The 12,829-nt window shown below is 51.5% G+C and overlaps 1 protein-coding gene across 2 annotated transcripts in view; it reads right to left on the bottom strand.

Moving 5' to 3' along the window:
• Positions 1 to 10,200, bottom strand: part of LOC144936200 (arf-GAP with Rho-GAP domain, ANK repeat and PH domain-containing protein 1-like) — a 74,524-nt gene extending 64,324 nt beyond the window's left edge. For both annotated transcript variants that reach the window (XM_078863179.1, XM_078863178.1), the window contains exon 1: positions 9,886 to 10,200. The gene's annotated coding sequence lies outside the window, so the exon portion shown is untranslated. The remainder of the gene's footprint in view (positions 1 to 9,885) is intronic.
• Between the last annotated feature and the right edge of the window lie 2,629 nt (positions 10,201 to 12,829).

Here is a 12,829-nt window from a genome sequence, read left to right as displayed (position 1 = left end):
CGAAGCACGTCGACTTGTAGCTCAAAGTTCACGTGGTTGACCCGCGCGTGTTCTCTCGTCCACGTTTTCCTCTGTCGCAGTGTAAATCCCAGCCGCGCGTCTCTCCCCGCTTTCCTTTGTCCAACGGTGAGCTTTCGCTCCGTCCTCTAAGTTTCGAACAACACGCAGAAGCATGTACAACCAGCGCGCGGCCCCTTGCGCGTTCAACAAAAAACCTTCGACGGTTCATGAAGAACTTCACCGTTTGCCTCCTGTCTTTAGATCACCATCGAATGAATTTCACCCGGTATCCACGTTTCCGAACCATGTCATAGCCATTGCTGCATTTCAGCCGTAGCAGATCGGAAACACCGTTCCGATAATTATTCTGGCACGCAGCCACTTCCACCTCGCCTTGCTTTGTCTTCACGGTATTGAGGAAGTGTGCGAACAGAACACGCGTGTTAATCCTGCTTAGGATCACCAGCTTTCATGAAGGGCAGTACTAGGATTATTATGGGTAGGCGTGCCTTATACTTTCGTGAGAGTGCCTTACGCGTGTACCTGCAGATGTCACGAAGAATAGTACTAGGATTACTGTGGATAAGCATACCGTGTACTCTAGTGGTAGTGCCTTATGCCATCACCATATGTCATGAAGGGCAGTCCTAGGATTATCATGGATAGGCGTGCCTTCTACTGTTATGTGAGTGCCTTACGCGTGTACCTGCAGATGTCACGAAGGACAGGTACAGCGGAAGGATTACTACGGATAAAGATACCTTGCAGTGCCTTACACTGATAGCGTCCCCACTCTTCAGCCGAGAGCCGTTCCAGACAAAAACATAGCAAGCGAGAAATGAAGCCTTGCTGGTGGTGGGGTTGTGTCTACGGTAGTTTACGGTGGCACTGACGAACAGCGCTTCTCTTGAGACAGACTCGGCTGGCGGGAGGGAGCCGACGGGAAACTGGCAGCAGCAGCGGTGGGGGGGGGGTGACGGCGGCATTGACATGCCCCGGCACGGCCCCCCTTCTCCCTTCTTCTTCATTCCGTACGGCCTCGCGTACACGGCTGAGCAACGGCTGCAATTTCGCATTCAAGGAGGGGGTCGAGCCGGGAATTTCGCGTCGTCGTATGGAGCACCGGGAGTGTTTCGCCGCGATGTCCCCTTGCTCTTTGCGAAAGGGGCAATGCTGCGTGGTTGTCCAACGTGGTTCGAGTGAGAGTGGGGCTGAACGCCGCTCAGTGGGGGGGGGGGGGGTCTCTCCTTCCGCCCGCGGTGGCGCGAGCACGCAATTGCAGGGCTGCCCCTTTATCTACGGTGGCTTTCGGTGGAGCTCGTGGTGCAACGATCACGGATTGATATTCGTTCTTGAGATGATTCTCGATGGTTTCCATTCCCTCTTCTGGACATGTCCACCGTGTAGACTGCAGTGGTTATTCTCAACACTTTTTTTGGCTACTTTTTACCTTGTTGAATTTAGTTTCCATCGAGTAGTCAATCCCCCTTGACCTGACCCAACATGGTTTCTGAGCAATAAATGTACGGATTAACGAGCGGCAAATCTTTTCAACCAAATCGTCCGTCTCGTGAGGTCTAACCTCACTAAGCTGGGAACCGCGAAGCAAGCGAATAAAAAAAACAAATTCAATGGACACGCTGCACGAACGACGTCATTTGTTGGTGCTCGCTGGTTACTCTTGGAAACCACCAACATTGTGGTTCTTCTTTTTACGATCAATGAGTTTAGAAAGGTCTTTTATATCGTCCTAGGTTACCATGCGGATTTAAAATGATGCTATCATAGTTAGTTTACATTGGCAGATTGATACATGATCATTTCTCCAATGACTCTCCAGCACGACAATATTGTACACGCTTATAAACAACCTCACGTTGCCCCCCCCCCCACACCGGGACATTGCCACGCGTACCCCCAGTTGAGAGGCGCTGCGGTGTAGCTGGAGCTCTCCTGAAGCTCACGATACGTGCCTCAAACCGCGCGTGCAAGAACCGACGTTGATCCATTCGCACGTAATAGGTTCAAGAAGCCACAACATCCATCACCAAAGACAAAGACCCCCCTCCTGTATAGCCTTAACATACTTTTTGGGGCAAGTGCTGTTGGCCGGCCACAGGCACAACGTGGATGGACCAGCACCACGCCCGGCCGCCTTTGTCTCCCCCAGTGTCCATGTTTACTACAGACCGCACCAGGTGCTCAGTTGAGGCGGAGTTGACCAAGGGGACACCCAGGACCGGTTCAGATGATCGTCACTGGTGTTGGCCGTGAGCGGGAATCGAGCTCGGGACGCCGGATTCGCAACACAGCGCGCTAACCGCTGCACCACCGCTCCCCATCCATCCGCCACCACCATCATCGACATCGCCCATCATCTAAACCCGTCGCCATCTCCCATGGCCACGCGCTCTAACATCTCCTCCGCCTTGGCTCCTTCGCAACAAATTCTCACTCGACGACTCGGGTGGCCGTGCGGAATGCGAGCTCAGCTATTGGCTTCGACCTTGTTCGTCCCGAGCTCGAGTGTGTGTCCTACAAGTACGACGACACGTGACGTGTCCTACACGTACGAACAACACGTGGTGCATCCTACACGTACGAACAACACGTGACGTGTCCTACACGTACGAACAACACGTGGTGTGTCCTACACGTATGAACAACACGTGACGTGTCCTACACGTACGAACAACACGTGGTGTGTCCTACACGTACGAACAACACGTGACGTGTCCTACACGTACGAACAACACGTGGTGCGTCCTACACGTACGAACAACACGTGGTGTGTCCTACACGTACGAACAACACGTGGCGTGTCCTACACGTACGAACAACACGTGACGTGTCCTACACGTACGAACAACACGTGGTGTGTCCTACACGTACGAACAACACGTGACGTGTCCTACACGTACGAACGACGCGTGACGTGTCCTACACGTACGAACAACACGTGACGTGTCCTACACGTACGAACGACGCGTGACGTGTCCTATACGTACGAACGACACGTGACGTGTCCTACACGTACGAACGACACGTGACGTGTCCTACACGTACGAACAACTCGTGTTAAGCAAGCGGACGAACAGAGCCTCCATTCTCTGGCGTCAACAAAATAAATAAAAAGAGCCCAGCCCGACCGACTCCGCCAATCTTTTGTCATCAAGCTCCTCGTCTTGGCTTCCTCCCCAGATTTACAAATCTAAAAAAAACATAAAAACACGATCCCCTCTCTCCCTCGGCACGCTCCACGCATCCCCTATCAAGGCGAAAGTGCGAGGCATCGGAATAATTTGTGGGGGGGAAATGTCGCAACTAAAGCGGAGCAAAAAAAAACAAGAAAACACGAAACCCTGAAACACTCCGCACACATTCTGTGACTGCGTTCGACAACCACGGGCACAACCAAAAAACAATCAACAACGCCACAACGCCCCAAAACCACTGTGCCCACATTCAACAGTGGATAGAGAATGTCTACAGTCGCGGTTCGCGTGCAGCCCCAAATTCGCACGCGTGCGCGAGCATTTCTAAATTGTAAACGCATTTTTTGAGAACTGCTTGAAAAAAAGTTCAACACACGCACATAGCACGGTGGGCTACGTACGGCGTGAAAGAAGTTCAACACACACACACATAGCACGGTGGGCTACGTACGGCGTGAAAGAAGTTCAACACACACACACAGCACGGTGGGCTACGTACGGCGTGAAAGAAGTTCAACACACACACATAGCACGGTGGGCTACGTACGGCGTGAAAGAAGTTCAACACACACACACAGCACGGTGGGCTACGTACGGCGTGAAAGAAGTTCATCACACACACAAAGCACGGTTGGCTACGTACGGCGTGAAAGAAGTTCAACACACACACATATCACGGTTGGCTACATTCGGCGTGAAAGAAGTTCAACACACACACACATTTTCCCTCCCACCTAAGGGAGCGTGACCGAGTATGCGTGCGGGATTGTTTAGTTTATTTGCTTTCGGATGCCCTCTTCTCGCCTCCTCCTCCTCCGCGTTCCCTCGCCTTTTGAGGACACCATCAAGCAGGCTGCTTGGGTTTGGTGGGGCGGTTTCACGCAACGAACCCGACGACCCTGCGTTTGATTCCCGTGAGTGGGAATTCCAGAAGTATGGACATTAAACTTCATTCGCCCAAGGATGCACTCCCTTCATGAAGCACTGTCCTTCGCCGCCCTGCTCTTCAGTTTTTTTTATTGTTACTTGTTGAAAGTGTGTTTATGCCTGTGTTGCTGTTTGCTGACAGAAGTAAATTGATATTTGGCATGATTTCAATAAAGTTATGTGGATTCTGAATAAAAAAAGATACCCGTCCACGACTAACCATCCGCGACATCCGGAGTCGTGTTCGACACCCGCAGCTCCCCAGCCCGCATGCACCAGCGTGGCGAAGTATGGCCAAACAACCGCCATGGGGATATGATCTCACACTCACAGAGCGCCTTGGTTGTGAGCTACTTCGCCTCGTAATTTAGACGGCGAGGGCACTTTGCGAGGGATTGAAGAACCAGTGTCCCCGTGACAGAGGGCGCGTGAGGTCACGGAAGGGCTACAGGGGAGTGGACGGGGAAGGAACGGAGGGGCGAGAGAAGGGAAGAGGAAAGGAATGGACAATGGAGAAGAGGTGATGGCTTAAAGCGAGGAACGGAAGGAGGTTCAGGAAGGAGGGGGGAGTGGGAGGGGGGCGCTGCTTAATGGTGCAGGTGAAGTCTGGACACGGCATGGGGAAGACTTCACCCAGCAGAGGATTGGATGAAGTGCTCAGCTCGCGGATTGGGTGAGCTGGCGTAAAGTGTGATCCACATCTCTGGCTGTCCAAAGGAAAAGGTGGTTGGGGAGGGGGGCCCTTTTGATTATATCACCATTGCACAGTTCCGTTCCGGCCATAGAAACAGTGACGAGGATGCCCCCACCACCAGCGGGCCGCATAGAGTCGGGACAAGCCGCAGGCCATGGAAATGCTGACCACATATGCGGAAAGGGGAAAAGGCAGGAAACCCCAGGCGAGACTGTGCACTCGCTGAACCTCACAGCTTCGCGATCGGCCAGGAACTCATCTACCTACTCACTCACTCACTCACCTACTCACCCAACCACTCACTCACTCACCTACTCACCCACCCACTCAGTCACTCACCTACTCACCCACCCACTCACTCACCTACTCACCCACCCACCCACTCACTCACTCACTCACCTACTCACCCACCCACTCACTCACTCACTCACCTACTCACCCACCCACTCACCTACTGAGCGGTCACATCGGGCTGGAACTCATCTACCCACTCACTCACTCACCTACTCACCCACCCACTCACCTACTCAGCCACCCACTCACTCACTCACCTACTCACCCACCCACTCACCTTCTCAGCGGTCCTATCGACCTGGAATTCATCTCCCTACTCACTCACCTACTCACCCACCCACTCACTCACCTACTCACCCACCCACTCACTCACTCACCTACTCACCCACCCACTCACTCACCTACTCACCCACCCACTCACCTTCTCAGCGGTCCTATCGACCTGGAACTCATCTACCTACTCACTCACCTACTCACTCAACCACTCACCTACTCAGCGGTCCATTGGCTTGAAACTATCCGCTGCTGTGCAATGTTTGAGACCCTTTCCAGACATTTCACAAGTTCAGTATGAAAATTGCGCACTCGTGATAAGCTAAGTTATAAGAGTGGCGCGTATATAAATGCACTGACTTAAAGTGGACGTTAAAGATCTCCTGACGGAATTCGCAATAGCAGGCCACTGTGTGCCGGTGTCAGCGTCCAAAGTTGTCAATTGCAAGCCACGTGCCGAGCCACCTTGCGCCCACAAGGGCAGATGCTGCCGCTGGGGTGCTCCTCCCAAATGCCTCAGATCAGATGTGTCGTGGCGCGCTGCGGTTCGCCCCGGAGGGCCTTACATCAAAGCAAATCATCGTCGCAAAACTGTGCCGTTCTCCCCTGATTACGAGACATATTTGGACTTGTGTGTGGCTCCGAGGGTTGATCAAGTCCTTTGCCTGCTCGGACGGGCAGCTGCTGGGAAGAACTGCTATTTGCCTGTGCTTTGCTACGGCCGGCGTGGGCGCATGTAAACACTATTTATTGCTCAATCATTGCACATCGTCCATTTATTTTCTCGCAATCCATCTAGCCGCCGGTTCACGAGCTTATCTCGTCCTTCCTTCCATGGTGGGATGCCTTCTGGAGGCGTGCTCCATCGTTGGGGCTGCCACTCCATGGTTAGCCATTTAAGAATTGACGTGGGTTCAGAGAATTTGGCTGTTATGCAGCTCCACATGATGATAAGCCACTTCGTTGAGCTGTCATTTGTGGTCAGGTGGCTTTTGACAAATAAGCTACATCAGCTCAGTGGGCCGTACCTGGAAAAACAAATCGTTTAGATAAATAGCAAGTCTCCATCACCGGCCAATCGAAGCACACTTACAAGCCCTGTTGTGAATCCCCTCACTGGAAGAGGGCCTCCCCCACGCCGTGCCGGAGTGGTGGAGAAGCGAGCGCCGGAGGGTTGTATTGCACATCTATGTCCCACAACGTTGTTCAATTTTGCTTTTGAAAACCCAGCCAAAACATAGCCATACATTCAAGTAGCATCATCTTCAACGTTCTGGCCACGGAACATTGCAACTCAGCACCCCCCCCCCCGCCGTCGGTGCTTCGAGTTCCCCCGTGCCCCCTCCCCAAGCACACAACAGGTTCGTAGTCTATGAGCCAAGTGTTTATTATCAGGGAGCACACTCTGGCGGATAGGAAGTTACAACCGTAGACTGTGGGCACCACACCACCACAGCTGCAGACATTTGGGGACTGCCAGACCAGGACCGGTTTGGTGTTTGGGCTCAAGAGTATGTCCACACGGCTCCGCTATCAACACCCCACATGGCACAAGAGTGGGGCGGTGACAGGCGGCCACTGCCACCGCCAGTTTCCGTGTCTTGCGGAACCAGGTAGCTCAGCGAGGGTGGCCAAAACAAACGAAGTGGACGGACGCATTCTTCACAATTCCACTGCGGCGCAACGGTCAGCACGCTGGACCTTCAATCCAGAGGTCACGCGGCTCAGAATCCATCTCCTGGAGCGGCAGTTGAAAGGACGGGGCAAGCTTCTATGAACCACTTCCTCCCATCTAGCGTCGCCACCCTTTTTCCACCTGCGATACATTTCTTAGCACTAGGTCCATGATCAAATCTGCGTAGTTTACTCTGATAAGGTTCGACAAAACACAATACCCGGTACCAAATCTCGGTACAAATTAATTTCCTGCCAGGCCAAAATACAGGTGTCAATTCCTTTCATGTACCGGTAAAACCCACATAGAGGTGGAAAACAATATAACAAGAATATATATTGTAATTAATTACAAAACTAATATCTCAAGAGCCGCAATGCACTGCGTAGTGAATATGAGACGGTGGGGACATTAATAAATAACGTCACGAAGCAGTCACTTAAAGAGCCGCATGTAGCCCCCGTTGAACTTAGCAGGTTCAATGGGGAGACCTCCGTCGGTCGGTTTAGGCCGTTGGTTTCCACCATCAGAAAATGTGGTTTGGGTTTCGCCAAAGGGCTATTGCGAAGGTGGTGCACGCTAAGATTCGACGGAGGAGTCACGCCGTGGAAAGGGGGCCTTGCCCAAGGAAAATAATTTAAGACACCGAGAAGAAAGGTGCGGCAAATGGAGCTAGGCCATTGGAGAGTGGGAACCCCCCCCCCCAAGATTGGTGGGAAAGAAGGAAAGAGGAGGCTATAAAGGAGGTGTGGGACGAGGGCCCGGGGCTTTGGCAGGACAAGGCTGGGAATGAACTCCGTGTGGTGTTGCCGTGTCGCCTGCCCCACGCGCTTGCTCCTGCCGATGCTGAATGGACGATGAAGTTCCTATTGCCAAGGAAGACCAGCGCGGGCTCCGTTCCACTCTGACCAGGTCACCCCACGCACAGGGGCGCGATGCAGTCAGATCACGCATGCTAAGCAGCGTTGATCCTGGATAAAGCTTTGTTTGGGGACCACCATGGGCCAGACACAGGCGTAGTAGGCCTTGTGGGCAGTAGGGGGCAGTACAACAAAATCTGTTGTTCCTACACTCATCCCCCACACCACCACCTCTGTCCACACAGCCGTAGATACATGGGGGTACGCCACAGTTGATCGACCGGCAGGTCACGTGTGGTGGGGTAAAGTGTGGGGTTTCCTCCCACCTCTTCCAAGTACGTCTTGGGCCAGCGTGGCAGAATAGGCCAAATACCAACCGGAGGGACTGCTGATAGACATCTCTCCCGAGTGGTGGCCCTTCCGCCGACAACGTCGTGAACAAACCCTTGCAGGGCTGTTACCTTTTACCCGGACTCCAACACGTGAAGGCCTCGCCTGAGCTGGAAGGCTACGGAACGACGCCGGCGACTCGCGGTGCAAGGGGAGAAAGTGAACGAGCCGACAACATCTGGCGAACCAGCAGCGATATTTGTTTTGAGTAACGCCCGGCTGCCTCCGTTGATGAGCCCCAGCAGGGCAAACAGCGACTCCGTACTTCACGACGCTGGTCAGAGCGGGTTGGTGAAGCGGTGGGGGTGCAAGAGCTCAGGGTCACAGTCCAAAGGTTGCTGTCTAAACAAATAACTTGGAACGCGCCGCCGCTTGAACCGTGCCCGGTTCGCCCTCGACGAGATGGAGGGGATGACTCAGAGGCCCCAAGCGGGGAGGCTAGATCTGAAACGGTCCTGGGCTTTCCCATCACTATCGCCGACTTGAGCGGCATAGTCAAGTATGGTCACACAACCCCCATGATGTAAAATTGTTGTGAGTTATTGTGTTAACAATTCACCGACGAATCCATGGAAGGTCGAGATTCAATTCGAGAAGCACATTTTCTTTTGTAACAAGGTGGCGAATGTTGCGGCCCCGAGTGGCTGCGGCGAATGATCTCTCCCTCGCCTGGTATGCAGGGACCAGGAGGTCGTGGGTTCGATCCCGACCCTGATGCCTGCTGTATATTTGAACTCGACGTGTCTCTCTTCCCGTGGTCGCGTTTGTTTTTTCTCCGGATCCTCCGATTGTGTTCCCTCCACATTTAGAGTATTTGACTGCTATACATTTCCATGTAAGCCACTTCGTTGAGCTATCATTTGTGGTCAGGTCGCTTCTGAAATATAGCTAAATATAGTGTAGTTTCATAATCACCCTTTTTTCGGCTTTAGCGTCAAACTCAACGGGCAACGAATCACTTTGTTTACCAAAGAAGTTGCTCGTATGCAGCTCAGTATTAGTGATTAGCGCAAGACATAACATGAATATTGACCTTTAGGCTGACCCAACCCTGTAAGTTCAAACATTCGTTAATTGTGGGTTTTAGATTTGTTTTAAAATGTATCATAGACTCGATTTTTCTTTAGCAGATATCACCTGTCTACTCCTTCTAAGAAACGCTATTATGATTTGTATGAGTCATTCTCGGTCACGACCATCATCTGTCTGCGTTAGACGCACGTGGCGACGGAGCGGCCGCGACTATAGCCGCAGTAAAAGTGATACATCTGGACCGCTCTTGCCCCCCCCTCCTTCACCAACTCTAACAAACATTCAAACAACACCCCCCCCCACCACCCCGGCCCACGCGATCAACACGGTAAGGGTGAATCGAGAACTCCATCAAGCAGCGGATAAATCGTGGCTGATGATTACGACCAAGCCAGTAACGTGCGAATTGGACTCACGGGTGTCAGATAATTGTTAGACGAGTGAAAGGATTTCTCGAGACCGTTCACCGACCGCACCTGCCGCAAACCGTGGGGTCCCCCCTCCCCCCCACTCCTCATCCCTTACCTGGCCACGTGTCGGCACTGAAACGTTCAACTCGGCACTTGTGGGCGCGTCGCTGCGCGGCACGCCGTGGGCGCGATGTCGTCGGTCATGATTATCTCGCCGCGGTTGTCCGCTGGACGGTCGAATTGAATTCCTTCTCCGAGTACGGCTAATCAGAGAGAGAGAGACGAGCAGAGACAGAGAGCTCCGGATGGACAGAGCGACGGGCGATTTTTATTTTGCTGTTCCGGGTTTGTTGTATCCGTTGAGAACCTCCTCCACCCTTGCCGCCTTCCTTCTAATCTCATCGCACGTATCCGCCGCAAGTGTTCTCTGCACGCCCACACAAGTTCACGCAGCCCTAATAGCTCCCCCCCTCCTCCCCCCTGCCCTCCCTGCAAGCTCCCTCCCCTCCTAACAGCCACCCTGCACACAAAGACAAAGACCCCCCCCCGTGTGTAGCCCGTAACAGACTGTTGGGGCAAGTGCTGTTTGCGAGTAGCACCTATGAAGGCCGGCACGGCACACGAGGGGGTGGGTGGGCCAGCAACCACGCCCGGCCGCCTTTGTCTCCCCAAGTGGCGATTGTTTACACACCGCAACAGGTTCTCAGTTGAGGCCGAGTCGACCTAGGGGAGGCCCAGTACCGGTTCAGATAATTATAATCGACACTGGGTGTTGTGCCCGTGAGCGGGAATCGAACTCGGGTCGCCGGGTTCGGTAGCGAAAGACGACACTGCCGCTCCCCCTGCTCTCGAACACCCGCACGACACGCACACACGCACACCCTTGAGAGAGTGCCGTGCACTTTGCCGTGGCAGTAAACAAGGCCAGATAATGCGGCACTGCTATGGCAATTTCTCTCACCGCGCATATATATATTTTTTCTCAACGTACTGTAAGTTATTCGTTGCTTCTTCGTTTTGGCTGTTGGAGGCGTCTGTTGTTGTTGTTGTTTTTAGCGTTTTCAATGATCCGTAGAGGAATAAAAACAAATCCTGAAAGTTGTCTGGTCTGGGTGCAGCGACTTACAGTTGTGCAATAAAATGGCGAAAAGGGGCATTTTATTTGAGTAAAAGTGTTTTTTATTCTTGGTTATTTCGGTGCGTTTCGACTGCAACACAAGCAATCATCATCATGATTGCTTGTGTTGCAGTCGAAACGTCGTGAGAATTTGTAATGTTGTATTTGTATTATTTTATTATTTACCTTCTACGTGACTTTACCGAAAGAACCAAGAATATGAATCCCTGCAGTCACGAAAGCTTTAAATCTAAATGTAAAAGTGTTTTGTAACTAATAATTGACAGATACAATTCACACGGCGCGTATGTCGACATGTGTTGCCCGTGACGCAGACCGCGTATAATTGATTGTCGTGCCACTGGGGAGGGAGGGCTTGCGTGTTTAACACTCAGCGCGGAACGAGTTCATTTGTGTTTGAACGGCGAGTAAGTTGCTCCAAGCGGAGAGACGTCACGTGGTGGTGGATGGGTTCGCGAGGACTGGAGTTTTGGTGAAAACCCCGGACTAAGGGAACCTGTCTTCTTGGTTCTTTCGGTAAAGTCACGTAGAAGGGAAATAATAAAATAATAAAAGTAAAACATAATAAAAAAAATATATACGACGTTTCGGCCACAACACAAGAAGCCGTCCTCAGGTGAAGAAACAGGGCTGTCGGAAAGACAACGTCCCAATGATCACCGCCAAGAAAGTGTTCATTGGAGCACTGTCTTTCCGACAGCTCTGTTTCTTCACCTGAGGACGGCTGCTTGTGTTGTGGCCGAAACGTCGTGATATTTTTTTTAATGTTATTATGTAGTATTTGTATTATTTTATTATTTCCCTTCTACGTGACTTTACCGAAAGAACCAAGAAGATGAATCCCTGCAGTCACGAAAGCTTTAAATCGAAATTTAATAATATTTTATTATGTTTTATTTTTATTATTTTATTATTTCCCTTCTACGTGACTTTACCGAAAGAACCAAGAAGATGAATCCCTGCAGTCACGAAAGCTTTAAATCGAAATGTAATAATTTTTTATTTTTATTATTTTATTATTTCCCTTTTACGTGACTTTACCGAAAGAACCAAGATAGATGAATCCCTGCAGTCACGAAAGCTTTAAATCGAAACTTAAGGGAACCTGATTTGAACTGTATCGACCGCTTTCCTCCCTCGCCCTGCCTCTCTCTCTCTCTCGCTCTCTGCGTCTCTCCAAGCGTGGAGACAACTCGGAGCTCTTTGCCCTCACGTCGTCACATTCCAATACGAAGGGCTTCCCGAAACTTGTTCACCCGGTTCTCGCCTAATCACTTCCATTGACGTCGTCGTGCCGGGCAAACGGTGGATGTGCCTGCCCTGCAATCGTCGGCTCGGTTGGTTGGTTGGGTCACGTCGAGATTTGTGAATCTCCCGAACCCGCTGGGCAGTGGCGATGTGGCCAGGTGATGGCAGCACAACAAGTTGGTTCGTAAGCTCCGTGTGTAACGGAGTGTTATCCCTTCGTATGCCTGCAGGGTTTTTTTTCCTCCCGAGCTCTACAGTTAAAAACAAACACATTTTTATTTTATTTTACCACGTAAGGCCCACTGAGCTATATAGCTCTTTTTTATGGCCATAAATGATATTCAAGCGAAGTGGCTTATCACGTGGAAATGTTTCGCAATACTCTAAACGCACGTCGCTACACTTGGATGTAAAAAAACGCAGGACCCGAAGAAAAATCAACGCGACTACGGGGAGAACATTGCAGACTCCAAATATACAGGGTCGGGACCGAACCCACGACCTCCTGTGTTCCAGGCGAGGTAGTTAATATCTCACCACCGCGGTGCCCTGTTTCCTCCCACACAAACCATTCACGAAATATGAGAATTGGTTTTCCCCTTTTATCTGGCAACAAAACACGGTGTTTAGATGTTAAAACACCAAACTGAAACCTTGTACAAGGAATCATGTC

The sequence above is a fragment of the Lampetra fluviatilis genome, chromosome 15, assembly GCF_964198595.1.
Source record: "Lampetra fluviatilis chromosome 15, kcLamFluv1.1, whole genome shotgun sequence".
In the NCBI taxonomy this organism is placed as follows: Eukaryota; Metazoa; Chordata; class Hyperoartia; order Petromyzontiformes; family Petromyzontidae; genus Lampetra; species Lampetra fluviatilis.
This window is presented reverse-complemented; position numbering and strand designations above follow the sequence as displayed.